At 36.1% G+C, this 14,592-nt stretch overlaps 2 long non-coding RNA genes across 3 annotated transcripts in view; one reads left to right on the top strand and one right to left on the bottom strand.

Moving 5' to 3' along the window:
* LOC140520389 (uncharacterized) overlaps positions 1-8,434 on the bottom strand; it is an 83,086-nt gene extending 74,652 nt beyond the window's left edge. For both annotated transcript variants that reach the window (XR_011972486.1, XR_011972487.1), the window contains exons 1-2: positions 8,371-8,434; positions 5,619-5,705 (exon numbers count right to left, since the gene is read on the bottom strand). This is a non-coding gene — a long non-coding RNA (uncharacterized lncRNA). The remainder of the gene's footprint in view (positions 1-5,618; positions 5,706-8,370) is intronic.
* Positions 1-14,592, top strand: part of LOC140520390 (uncharacterized) — a 179,508-nt gene that overhangs the window by 98,247 nt on the left and 66,669 nt on the right. The gene's annotated exons all lie outside the window — the stretch shown is intronic.

Genomic DNA, 14,592 nt, shown 5'->3' with positions numbered 1-14,592 from the left:
TTCAGTCATATTCATATATCATTTTTTTTCTAGCACAAAAACTACTTCTTTTACTATTTTGGTATCTGTGAGATCTTACTTTCTAGTTTTAATTTCCTGAAGGTCCAAAGGAAGTTAATTTTTAAATATGCACATCTGATATTATTTATGAAAATAAGTGGTGTCCCTGATGAAGTAAGTAGTCCCCTTTTGAAGCAATATATTTATTACAGTCATCCTTCTATTCATAATATCCCTAGCATCCTCTTTGGGAATTCTGTTCAAGTTAAGGCAACATTAACTAGTTAATGATTTGTTTGTTTATTATGCATTTATTAAGCGTTTACTCTATGCCAAACATTGTGCTAATTGCTGGAGATACCAAGAAAGTTAAAAGACAGTCCCTTCTCTCAAGGAGGTCATAGTCTACTGGGGAGACCACATGCAAACAGCTATTTCTGTACAAATTATATACAGGATCAAGTGGAGAGACTTGAGCAGGGAATCTAGATGAGGAATCTATGGCCTTGAGGCCACATGGAGCCCTCTAGGTTCACATGAGACTTTGGGCCACAGGTTTCCCACCCTTGTTCTAGAGGGTACCTTCAGAGTCTATAGTACCTTATTTTGCCTATCTTCAGACAAATAATGGTTCTTTGTGGGTGAATTTACCTTCTGAAATAGTGAAATAATTCACATACATAAAGTGAGTGAAGATAGGGAAGATAGTTTGTTTTTAAGACTAAAATGATTTTGAAATAATGATGGGAATTGTCTTATTCTTGTGAGAACTTTAAACTGGTTCTATCCTCGAAGAGGAGGGCAGCCTTATTGCAAAGTACCCTCTTTGAAAAGGCCTACTTTGTATGACAATACCCACATGAATAGATAATTTTGTTATGCCTGTTTTAAGAAATCAATAAATAGTCAAAAAACATTTATGAAGCACTTATTATGTCCCAGGTACTGTGCTAAGCTTGGGGGATGCAAAAAAGAGTCAAATAACAGTCTTTGCCTTCGAAAGTCTCACACAATCTAATGGGGAAATGCTACAAACAAATAAATACACACAACCCAACTATATACAGGAAAACCAGTGATTGGTTAAAAGGAGGAAGAAGCTAGCATTAGGAGTTTTGGGGAAAGACTTCCTCCAGAATATGGGATTCAATTTGGGATTTGAAGAAAGCCTGGGAAGACAGGCTTGTGTTACAGTCATGTCTCAGGTTTTATAGTATCAACCATCATCTCTATATCTATCATTGGCTGAAGGGGGCTATGATGTGCTGATCTGAATCCTTTTAACCATTTGACTTGCATCCTTGTTTTAAAAGTCTCCTTGACCACTTTCTTATCTACCCTGGTTTGGTATTCCCCTCTTTGATCACAGGTGGCATTCACTCTAGATATCTGATCCCAGTTGAGTTCCCCTCCATGTTTAAAAAAAAAATCCCAGCATGAATAGGGATCTACCTTTTCACTATCATCTCTTATCAGCCTATTTTACCTGTAGAGTTGAGGAATGTTTTCCTCTTAGCCTTTATATCTCTCACAAGCTGTATTTCTTTTCTCGTTTTAGGTTTCTTGATATCATCCCTAAACAATTGTATTTTTTCTTTCCTTATGCTCTAAGTGACTTGGCCTGATTTCCAGCTTTTGGAGGGAACATTCCCATCAGCCTCTTTTCCACCTCAGGACAATTCCCAATTTTGCCATCTGGGCATCCTGTTACTCTTCCTAGCCTACAGGTGGTACTGGCTTTTGTTCTTATGACCACTGATGTGTTTCATTAAGAATCTATTCAGTTCTTTTGGCCTTCTCAATTGTCCTTCCATCAAATCCTTTATCCTGGTGCTGTGAGGTTTGCTGAAGTACACATAATAATAGAACTTCAGAGTCAGAGGGACCTTCACTGGTCGTCTAGTCTGGCCCATATCTGAGCCCCAGTCTACAACATTCTGGCAAGTGGTCAGAGAGTCTATAATCCAAAGTCATTACCAGGACAATAACTCTAATTGTCAGGAAGAATTTTTTTCCTTATATCTAGCCAAAATCTCCTTCTCTTCTACTACAGCCTCTTTGTCCAAGAACAAGTCCAATCCTTTTTCTAAGTGATAGCTATCTAACTACCCCAAGTTTATCACATTCCCCGTAAGTCCTTTCTCATGGATGAATACTCTCATTTCCTTCAGTTAATCTTCATTGAGTTTATCCATCTTGCTAATTTCTCTCTACTTCTCCTTAGCTTCCAGGATTCTATCATTTTGATTTTATTTCCACTATGGTGTCAGTCCATTTTTAGATGGAAAATTAATTCATTCAGCCATGATAGCTCTTTTACTCTGTCTTCCTTTCCAATGTTCTATCTGTTTTCCTGCTCCTGAGGTATTTCATGGTGTGCTACTCCACCATGTCAACTCTATTTCAATTAAGTCATAATTGAGGATTTGATCTGAGCCCTTCACTTTCCCTGGAATGCTCATGTTCCTTTCTGCAAGTTCCTTGAATTGTCTCCTTTATATGATGGACATGAGGGTCTGGTCAGTCAGAAACACGTTGGAAATCTGATTCAGCATCCAAAAAGAGCTTGATTGTCCACAGCAAAAGTAGAATCCAAGAACATGGAATTTCATCAGGAAAAATGTATAAATCTCACATTTGAGTTTAAAAAAATCAACTTCAAATGTACAAAATGGAGGAAGTATGCCAAAATAGTGATTCCTCTGATAAGTATCTGGAGGGTCTAGTGGATTGTAAGCTTAATAGGGGCAGCTAGGTGGTACAGCAGAGAGAATGTCAGACCTGGAGTCAGGAGGACCTGAGTTCAAATTAGTCCTCAGACACTAACTTGCTGTGAGACCCCTATTTGCCTCAGTTTCCTCATATGTAAAATGATCTGAAGAAAGAAATCACATACTACTCTAGCATCTTTACCAAGAAAAACCCAAGCAGGGTCAGAGTCAGACACAACCGAAATTAATGAACAACAGCTGCTTAATGTGGCTTTATAGCGCGGTAAAGAAATTTTTTAAAAAAGCGGAACTGGACACAGGCTGACGGACAGACTGCTCAGAGTTTGAGGAGGTAATAGTCCCATTGTACTCTACCTTGGTCTGACCATATTTGCAATATTGTATTTGTTTTGGGGTGCCGTATTTAAGGGAAGCCATTCATAAGTAGATACATGCAACAGACGATTGGTTATATGGGATTGAAGCTCAAGTAAGAGACTAGCGATGAAAGTTATTTCTATAGAGATGATAATTGAACTCATGAAGACTGATAGGATTAGTGAGACAACTAATTGAAAAGAAAGGTGTACTGCCACAATTAGGAGGTGAGATATGAATGATGAGCACTGAAGACTGAGAAGGCACATTTATGTAAGTAGGAAGAGAACTGAGTGAAAGCAGTATTACAAAAACCAAGAAGGGAAGAGACTCTCTAGTAGTAGTGGTGGAAAGGGTGGTCTGGTCAGCAGTACTAAATGTTGCAGTGGTTGAGAAAGATGGGCCATAAAAAAGGCAATTAAATTTGACAAATGAGAAATTCCTGTTATCTTTGGAGAGAGTAATTTCTGTTGGATGATGAGGATGCCAAGTTGCAAGAAATAGTGAAAGACCGGAGAAGAGTGGAAGGGGAAGCAATAAATATGGAGAGGTTTTCAGGAATTGGGCATCAAATGGAAACAAAACAGAACAAAACAAAAAACAATAGGGCAATCGCTTGATGGGATGGTAAGATTGAGGGAAGATTGTTTTAAGAATGGGTGAAATCTGAGTAGGTTCATAGACATCAGAGATAATCAGTAGATAAAGAGAAACTAAAGATTACAGAGAGAAGATGACTGTGTGGCCAATCTATTGGAGAAGATAAGGTATGGCTTATAAGTAAGAGAGTTGTTCGGAGAAAGAACATATCTTCATCAAGAAAAATTATCTTCATGGAAAAAATGGAAAATGATTTTAGAGGTATTGTAACCTGTTTATTTGGATTCGAAGTCCTTCATGACCTGGTTTTATCTTATATTTCCAGGTATATTACATATTATTCCCCCTAGAATACTTTATGGCACAGTCAAGTTGACGTACTTGTTTTTTCTTGTACATAATTTCCCATCCCCTATCTCTGTGCTTTTACACAGGTGGTCCCCATCATGTCTGACATGTCATGATGTCTCTAAGAATCCTTAGCTCCCTTCAAAACAGCTTAGAGATTAATTTCTACATGAGGCCTGTCCTCCTCATATCTTTCTAACTTCCTATTATTGCCTCCTTTCTCCCTATCTATGCTAAAAATACTTGATGGCTGACCACCAAGGTCCTTTCTAACCCTATACCTATGACTAACCCTATATCTATATCTAATATATTACAGAGGAATCTCAAATGGCAAAAAAGAAGAAAAAACCACCAGTGAAACTTTACCTAACTTGCTCTAGACAACTGATCCCAGAATCTCAAATCAGAAAATATTTCACTTTCACATTCCATTCATTAATCTACCCAGATGATCTTACAATCTAGCTGCTGCCAAGGGTACATACCTCATCCCACTCCATCTCAGCTTTCTCCCTTTTACCCTGAGAAATGTAACTAAGTCAATAAGTACCACCAATTCTGGAAAAGAATGGTGATTGATCGATCAATTCACCACAGCTGTGATACCTCGGATAATCCCTTCCTCTGTACCAGAGCCCTATTTGCACTGCCTTCTATTAGGAGGTAAGCTTTTCAAAAGCAAGACTCACTTTTCACATTTGTGTCCCCAGTGTTTGGCACAGGTTTAGTACATAATAAATGTTTTCTTCTATCTATCTATCTATCTATCTATCTATCTATCTATCTATCTATCTATCTATCATCTATCATCTATATCTATCTATCATCTATCTATCTACCTATTCATTTATTTTTACTCAGGTGTTAAAGATATTTTTTCTGGATATCTGCCAAATAACTATGACTGCTAAGTATGGAACTCTAATAAGCTATTTGAAATACAATGGTCAATATGAGTAAACTCTTCAATACCATACAGTAGGAGTAAATGAAAGATGATGCCATTTCTGAGTTTGTAATAGAACTTCTTTGAACAAAATGAGGATGACTGGCCTATATTTACCAATGTGGACTTTTCTAGACGTTCTGAGTCATCTACTTTTTACCGTAACTTTATATTGGTGTTTATAAGACATGACTTTTATCACTGTGTCAAACCTTTTACTTTTACCATAGTCTTTTTGTTTAAAAAAAAAAAAAAAAAGGTAAAAAATCTCTTCTTGGGAAAAGCAATCCCTATAAACCAGATGCTTTTCAAGTAGAAACAGAAGGATTGTTTTCATGTTAGCCAGATAACAAACCTCCATTTTTCTTTTCATATGGTGGCAACACAAAGAGCTTCTCTTGGACTATATTACCTTGAAATGAATAAAAACTCAATGCATTATTGTAAACACGGAGATGTGCTGATTTAGGAGGCATGGGGACTTCAATAAGGAAGAACAAGCCAGACATAATGGTAAAATGAGAGAGCTGAAAGCACTGAATACAGACTCTATTGCAAGAGAAACTGGCGAGTTATTGTGAGACAGGGACACTTTAGCTAAACAAAAGAAGAATTAAGTTGACTGAACCTACCTCAAATCTCAAGAGCGAACAATTGCAATCTTGGCCCTCTCCATGCACAATGTACCCAGGCCTCTTTACAGCAGAATCCCAGGGAGCCTGTAAGAACAATGTCTCTAAGTAGGATTTATTGTGAATATTCTCTCCTTGCCTACCAAAGAGCCTTTGTTCAATTTCCACCTGCTCAGTAAAATCCTACTTTTAATTCTCTTCAGGCTCCTCTCCTCCTGGGATAATTCATTTAACCCAGGTTGTCCTGTCAAACCTCCTAGAATCTAGGACATGAAGTTCTCTCTCACACTAGGACCTTGGAGGGATTTGGATCAATAGAAACCTGCTCCAGACAGAGATAGAGATGCAAAGATATTATTCACAGATTGGAATGGTCATCCAGAGCTGAACCATTTCATCCATATGCATACACATATATGTATGTATATATACACACATGTAATATGTGGTATGCATGTATGTATGTATTTTTCTTTTTAGATCTAGAAGTAGTCTGTCATAGTGTAAAGAGGCCTAAATGTTATGTTCCCTAATGTCTGGAAAGTGTTGAGCATGTCAGTGCCCTGCTTAATAAACTCCAGTGGCTCCCTATTGCCTCTAACATCAAGTATTAACTAGCATGAATGGCATTCAAACTCTTTCGCTACCAGGCTTCAGCCTACCATAACAACCTTATTATGGAGACTAGCCTTCCTGAATTCCTTACACGTGATACTCTATATTCTATGTCTGTGCCTTTGTACAAGTTATTTCTCATGCCTGAAACATACTTCCTTTTTGCCTCTTCCTCTTGAAAGTCCTAGTATCTTTTATAGCTCAGCTTGAGCTATCTTTGATGTGAAATCTTTCTTGATCCTCACAGTTACTAATTCTTCCCCCCTTATCCATGAAATATCCAGCCATTCACCCATTCTCACTCATACTTACACCCATATGTGTAGACTCACACATTTGTAAGTATGTGTGTATATGTAGACATGTACATATGCATGTGTGTATATATGTGCACAAATACATATATATGCACATGTATCTTTTGTATATACAACTAAATGTATATGGTTTCTTCCATGAGTAAAATATAGGATTATTTTGGGTGGGGCAGAGGCAGTTTCATTTGTGTAATTGTATTCCCAGCATTTGGAACCATGCATGACATATAGTGGGCACTTAGTAAGTGCTTATTGATAGATTGATTGAATACTGGTTCTACAATTTAAAAGCTATGTGACCTCAGACAAGTCACTTCACCTCTTTGGCCCATAGTTCCTTCATCTGTAAAGGAAGAGTGTTGATTAGAAATACTTTAAGATCTCTTTTACCTCTTAAAATTCTAGGAAGGATGGAAAGAAAGAAGGGAGGAAAAAAGAAGGAAGGAAGGAGAAAGAAGGAAGGAAAGAAGGAAGGAAGAAAAAAGGGAAGGAAGAAAGAAAAGAAAAGAAAGGGAAACTTTCCAATACAAATCCAATGTTTTGTTTTATTTTGTTTTGTTTTTGATACTATGCCATGCTGAAATGGGATCTGAGCTGGAGGGTAAAGGATGATTAAATGTATAACTGAGATGGGGAGGGAACCTCACAACAAAAGATCATAGATATAATTATGTGAATGACATGACATAGTAGAGAGTCCAGCATGATCAGAGCTTGAATGGAACAAGATAATGGAGGGTACTGAAAGTCAAGCAAAGGAGTCTTGCACTTCCATAGTCATCTCTGGGTGCCTACATTATAATTTTTGTTTCAATTTTATGAATTAGGATGAAAAAATATGACCCTCAGAGGGGTTCCAACTGTGGGGACATGCTGGGAGTTGTCACTGCTAATGATTCTTCTTTGGCAGTACTACCTAGTAATGCAAATGGATATTATTCTTCTTCATTATAGTTTTAATTAGCAAGTCTGGTTTATTATCTTCAGTTGCAAAACTTTTATTATCGCATTTTCTCTTCTATAAATATTAAGGCAGTTGAACCCAAAAGTGTTGAAATGCACAATCTAAAGAAGAAAAAGCTGTCTGGACCTAGTCTCCAAGTTAGGTAATTCAACTGTTCTCTTTCTAGAGAAAGGAAAACAGGTCTTCATGTCATTAATGAATTTTAGCATTTTATTTTTTTCTCCATATTTAGCATTTATTCTAGTAACCAATTTCATTACTCTGAGGGACTGTGATTCTGCCATTATGGATGTTCTTTCTCTCATCATACCAATGTAATTTATCTGATTTTCCAAAAGTATCTCTTCCCCCAAATAGAATTCATCTCCTATTGGCCAAGCTTCTGTGACGAATTTTTCTATGATTAATTCCACTCTTCCACAGAATATAACACACTCTCAATCAGCCAATCAGCCAGCATCTATTAAGTGCTTATTATGTACATTCAGTCCTAATGGTCAAATAGAGGAGATCAAGCGTTTATTTTCTCTCCCTCACATTCACTTGTTATATATCTACCACACAGTAGAACTCCAGGGAAAATCTCTTAACAAAGTTTAATTATTTCTCATGTCTAGAGTTTTCTCTAAAAGGTATTAGCAAAGATGCTCTGAAAAAGATATCAAATGTACAAAATAATTGTTAGGTGTAAGAGAACTATTTATTTCTTCCACCAGGTAGGCATAGACCAATTTATAGCTCTATGAAACATTCCTGTTTTCCATTCTTCTTACATCTTAAATCCCCTTAACTATTCTTCTGTTCAGTGACATTAACCTCCTTGCTATTTCTTGAATAAGATACTACATCTCCTTACCCTGGGTATTTTCACTGGGCTGTTCCTCATGCCTGGTACATTCTCCCTCCTCATTTCTACTTCCTGGCTTCTTTTGAATTCCAACTAACATTCCATCTTCTACCAGTAGACTTTACTGATTCCCCCTTCATGCTAATGCCTGCCCTCTAATTTACCCTGTATATATATATATATATATATCTTGTTTATATAGTTGATATAATTTTATGACTGTTTGCATCTTGTCTCCTCCATCAAACTATGGGCTCTTTAAGATTAGGGAATCTCTTTTATTTTTGTTTGTATCTTCAGTGATTAGCAGAGTACCTGAGATAGGTTCTTAATAAATGTTTATTGACTGGCTCATTTAGTTAACTGAATCACACAAAGTCAGTACAATCCAGGTAGCTAGATAATTCTGAATGGTCCATGATGTTAGGGGATACTAGAATTTTTATACTAAGGTAAAAATGGGGCCCTTTACAAATACATCAGTCTTAGGGGAAGTAGTCAAAGCTAAGTCCAGAGGCTTGACCTTTAAGGTCAATATCTGTACTCATGGATATTCATTAGTTATTCTAGCTGTATCTATCTGCATGACATAACCCTTAGAGGTGGAGGTGAGGAAGGGGGATCTAATTGTCTTGAAAAACCCATGTTGCCTTCTATAAAATAGAGCAACCTATGTACCATGATATATCATTAGAGGAGCATTGCGGTAAAAATTTCTACAAGATATACCACTGTAATTGTTGTTGAGGAATTCACCTGGCAAGGGAAGGAAACTCTTTGCCATCAACATTTCAGAACTCCTGAAAAATATTTAAAGTCTCCTTACACCTATTAAAACATGAAGGTAAGATGATTTCAACCAAGCTTATCATATATATGTACAATTTTTCACTTACTTTGTCATGCTGACATTCAGGATGAAAAATCAGGAAACTAACCTGGCATTTTTGTCATAGCCAATACCAGAAAACTTGCTCATTTGCAGATAGAGATGTTGATTTGCAAATGGGCAATTGAGTGGTTCCCAGATTTGATGAACCATTTAGGATGATTCAGAGGCAAATACCACCTTACCAATAAACAGATTAAATAGCACAATGGACCTATTATAAGGTACTTTTTTAGATAAGATAGCTAAAAATGAACATAAATGGCTGAGAGAAGCAAAAAAAAAAAAAAAAAGAAAGGTTCCCATTTATGCAAAGGTTGATTTATTTAGCCTAGCTGGAGTCAGAAGCAAAGATTAACATCTGCATTACTATCAGTCCTCTTCCAAAGTATGTTGACACAGCAGTTGTTTTTAAATGGCCCTAAATGGTTCCAGGAAATTGAGTAGATCTCATCTGCAAATGGCAATGTTTCTGCATGTTGTCCATGACTTATCAGGAAAATTTCACAAGAGTGTCATCATCTCACTTTAATAACCATCATTTTCTCAAAAGACATTATCCAGGGTATATTCACCATGGCTCTTTAAAATAGTGGAATAAATGAACAAGTGAAAAATGAAACCACCTAATCTTTTGATTCCACCAGTTTCAATGGCATATGATCATATAGACACGCTATATTATCCCAGAATTAAATATTTCCCTCTTTCCTTCCACTAACCAAAATGGCTATCCTTCTTCACCTTATTAGGTTATATGCCTAAATCTAGGGAATTAGGAAAACCTGTCTTACTTCCCACTTGCACTTCAGGAAGACTATATGGTTGAGGAATTACTTGAAATGATAAGCAAATACAAAACAATGGGAGATATCTGCTTTCTATAGGAGTGGTAAATTCTGGATGCAATTTGCATAGTGAGGTGAACTTAATCCCAGAGGTCCCAATCTGAAAGCAAATTTATTGAATAAAGCACTTACTAAATTGATTTTGATCAGATCAGAAACAAAACTCAAAGGTATGAGGTGAAAAGTCTCATGTATCAAACAGGTCATTCTTTTTAGGATGAAAGAAACGCATTTGTTAACATCTTTACAGAATCTGAAGTTCCAAACAATTTTCCACAGTTTCAAATACCACCATAGAGCAAAAGAGCTCTGTATTATATGAAATTCTACTGGCTAAACTCTCTCTTCTGTGGTTGTCATGACAACATTCCCATTCTCCCCAAAGTAAAGATAATGAGGTGATAGCCTGGGCATTTGAAGAAGTAGGCTCTGGCTCCAGGTATGTGTTGGTGAGCAGTAAGCTGTTGTTCATGGGATAATGCTAATAGGAAAGACACTAGATTGGAAGCCAGTAGACCTGGACTCTAGTTCCAGCTCTTCCACAAAAGATTTTATGACAGTAAGCATGTTATTTCACCAAAGTGAGGCTGCTTTCTCATTTACAAAATTTGACAACTTCTAAGGTTCAATTAGCACTAATATCATATGATCTATGTTAATTCAGTGTTTTCTTTCATGATGTACTATAGAAAAAAGAAAGCTAATCTTAAAGATATTCAAAAAATTATTCTTTCCCATTTCTTTTCCCTAAAGCTGACTGGTTTTGTTTTGTTTTGTTTTGTTTGGGGGGGGGGGGGGGGCGAAGAGTATTATTCTTTCCCATTTCTTTTCCCTAAGGCTGACTGGGTTTTTTTTGGGGGGGGGGGAGAGTTGCTTTTTTTGTTTGTTTTTTTAAAATTAGACAAGGAAACTGAAAAGCAGGTGTAATAATGCCTTTATAAAGTATGTAGATATTTTAGAAAGCTGTAAAATTAGGTAACATCTCAGAACTTAAACTTATACTAATATGGTTTTCCTAATTTATAAGAAGTTTGATGAAGAATGATGTCATGTCATACATCAACAAGATTCAAAAAGCACAGTGCAGCCCAGTGTAAGTAAGTAAGACCAGCAAATTTAGAGATATTTGGGTGCTTTGTTATAGACGGCCCTCACTGTAGTAGGAATGAGTCTAATCATCCACATTTGAAACACAAAATGGATAAATATATAGCTATCTATATCTATATCCATATATGCGTAACATAAAGTCCAGGTTGTACCTAAATTAGTAGACTATCATAGATATAGATGGAGAGATCAAGACAGAGATAGATATACAGATTTTGATAAAATGTAATTGTGATTGCATCTATAGATTCAGCAAGTGAACAAGAACTACAGATAGACACAAAGTTAGCCCAAGACATATGTGTTTACATGTACTTATGTATATACACGTATGTATGTACATGAACATTTCTCTTTCCAATAGATAGGTAGATACGTAGATAGATAGATAGATGGACAGACAGATAGGAGAGGTGTGTGTGTGTGTGTGTGTGTGTGTGTGTGTGTGTGTGTGTGTGTAAATGGAAGGATATATACTCCCTTACATTGAGATCAAGAAACCTGAAAAATATCAAAGTTTAAAATATAGTGAGTGTGTCACCTAAATTAATGTGCAAATATTTTTAAAGGTGAATCATATATTTAAATATACTAAGGTTCCTCTTTGTATAATAATAAAACTTTTCTGTCATGAATTAGGGCTTTTTAAGTTAAGTCAACAAGAATTCTCTAAATACTATGTACCAGTGACTCTGCTAACTGATTAAAAAACAAAAAAGAAAGTACCAGGACTGGGGCTATATCTTACTTCCTTATCTTTGTATCTCTTCTAACATCTAGCATAATGCCTTATACATAGCAAATTGTTAACAATTTTTTAATTGACTGTAAACAATACTACTTGATTTATCAACAACTAGCACAGTCTTACATATAGCAAGAATTCAATAAATATTGGCTTTAGATTTGAATTTAAATCCTTCTGGGCATGCAATATATGTTCAGTCAATAGCTGTTAATTATATCTTATATAACCTATATTACATTATAGGTTTTATGTTGTTTTCTTCAATTCAATTTTCTTCAGTTTAAATTCACTTATCATAGTCCTACTGTGTGCAAGATACAAAACCAGGAAGTTGGCATACACAGGCTTTTAATAATAGTAATAACTCTCTGACTTCAAAGAATTTGTATTCTGTGCTCAATGTAGACATGTTGTGCTTTGGCCATTTTCATAGAACCACAGAATCTCAGTGTTGAAACAAACAATAGAGGTCACCTAATCTAAGTATCAAGCAGTCCTCTCTGAAGCATCCCCACTGAGTCACCCACTCTCTACTTGAAGATTTTGAGTGAGAGGACCACATTATATCCCAAACTTAGTATCAAAAGAATGGAAGCACATTCTTCCTTGGATGCATCTGCTTGTTAAGAGCTTTTACCTTTCACTGAGTCTAAATTTGCAGCTTAGCACCTTTTACTCATTTGTTTCTAGATCTATATCACTGGACTAAACAGAATAAGCTTAATCCCTTTTTAACGCTGGAAATGCTAGGTAGTACTCTGGATAGAGCCCTGGACCTGGATTCAGAAAGACCTGAGTTCAAGTCCAGCCTCACTTATTATGTGACCCAAGGCAAATCACTTAACCTCTGTTTGCCTCAGTTTCCTCATCTGTAAATTTAGAATATATATATATATATATATATATATATATATACACACACACACACACACATATATACATATATATACACATTTATATATTTTATTTATTTTCTTGTCCACTCATTCTTTTATTCATTTACCTATATATCTGTTTATTTGTTTATCCCTTAATTTATTACTCCATTTTGCATCTCCTCCCCCAACTGGTTTCAGCTCCATGAAATAAGATGTCTCTCCTGGGATGTGTATCACTTATAAACTCATCAATATGCCACTGACTCAAACCTTGAATGATACTGCCTTCCTAGGCCTACTCTTCACCCTGAATGGAGGGTTGGAGAGCAGAGTCACAAATTCCTCCCATTGTCTTCCTTTAGAGAGGGCAGAAATTAAACTTAGCTCATTCTACTTAATTTTTGTTATGCTGACTGGTTTCAGCTCCAGAAAACAAAAGGACCCCATGCTGGGTACCTCATAGTGTCCCACCCACCGCCTTTCCTGCCTTCTTTTGGGTGTTTTCTCCCCCTTTAGGTTGTAAGCTCCAAGAGGACAGGGACTGTCTTTTTTTTTTATTAATTTGTATACCCAGAGCTTAGCAAAGAGCTTGGCATATAGTAGGCACATAATAAATGTTTATTGGTTTAGATAATAATAGCATCAGATTCACAAGATTATTGTCATGATAGGATGAGATCGTATTGGTAAAGCTCTTAGCACAGCTGGCCCAGAGTATGCAAATATTTTAAAATGCTAGCTTATTAATGTTGCTGTTATTCAACTTCACAGGCTTTTAAATGACTTGAAGACAGTCAGCAAGTTCCCACGAAATCTTTTCCAGATTAAACTTTTCCAATTCTTTCACCCAATTCTCATATGGCATGTTTTTTGGCACACTTACCATCTAGATTAACTTCTTCTGAACATGCTTGTTGAGTGAATGAATATTTCAGTTTGTCTGGTCTTTTTGAAAATGTAGTGCCTAGGACTGAGCAAAGCGTTCCAGGTATGTCCTGACCAATACTGAGCATAGCATTATTATGTGCTCTCCTACTTCTAATGTTCTGTGTGCCATGATTCTCTTAAGACATTACCTTTCTGAGTTGCTGTGTCGTATTATTGGCTCATATTAAGATTAACAACAGTCTCATAGAGTCTAACCTTGCTCCCACCATCCTGTATTTGTACAGTGTTAGAACCCTAGTATAGAATATTCTATTTATTTCTGTTATTACTTTGTCTTATTAAATTACATTTTTCCCATCACTCTTCAGTTCCAAATTGATTTTGTTTTTAGACATTGTCATCCATTTTTTCATCTTTCACTCTAAGTTTCAGGTCTTCTGGAATTTGATAATCATGTTAGATCTTCATTCAACGCATTTTTTTAAAACAGGATAAAACTATCGATGGATCTCTGGGGCTCTCCAGGACAGATAACTTACTAAAGCAAAGGTCCTCAACATTTTTTAGTGTCAATAACTCTTGATAGTCTCAGGTTGATGTTTTTAAATGCATAAAATAAAATACTCAAGATTACAAAAGAAACCAATTATAATGAAATATAGCTATCAGGATGTTTTTAAAAGAGATACAAATTTATAGACCTCAGATTAAGAATCTCTAATTTAAGATGGCACTTACCAATCAATGAAGGGGAGTCTCTCTTTTTTCTGTACATGTCAGTTGAAATTTCTTCCAGGTCTTAACTGAAAACTCAAAGTCTTCACTGTATGGATTAAATTAGCATTATTCAGAGAAGTCATCAATAAACAC

The sequence above is a fragment of the Notamacropus eugenii genome, chromosome 1 (assembly GCF_028372415.1).
Source record: "Notamacropus eugenii isolate mMacEug1 chromosome 1, mMacEug1.pri_v2, whole genome shotgun sequence".
NCBI lineage: Eukaryota > Metazoa > Chordata > Mammalia > Diprotodontia > Macropodidae > Notamacropus > Notamacropus eugenii.
This window is presented reverse-complemented; position numbering and strand designations above follow the sequence as displayed.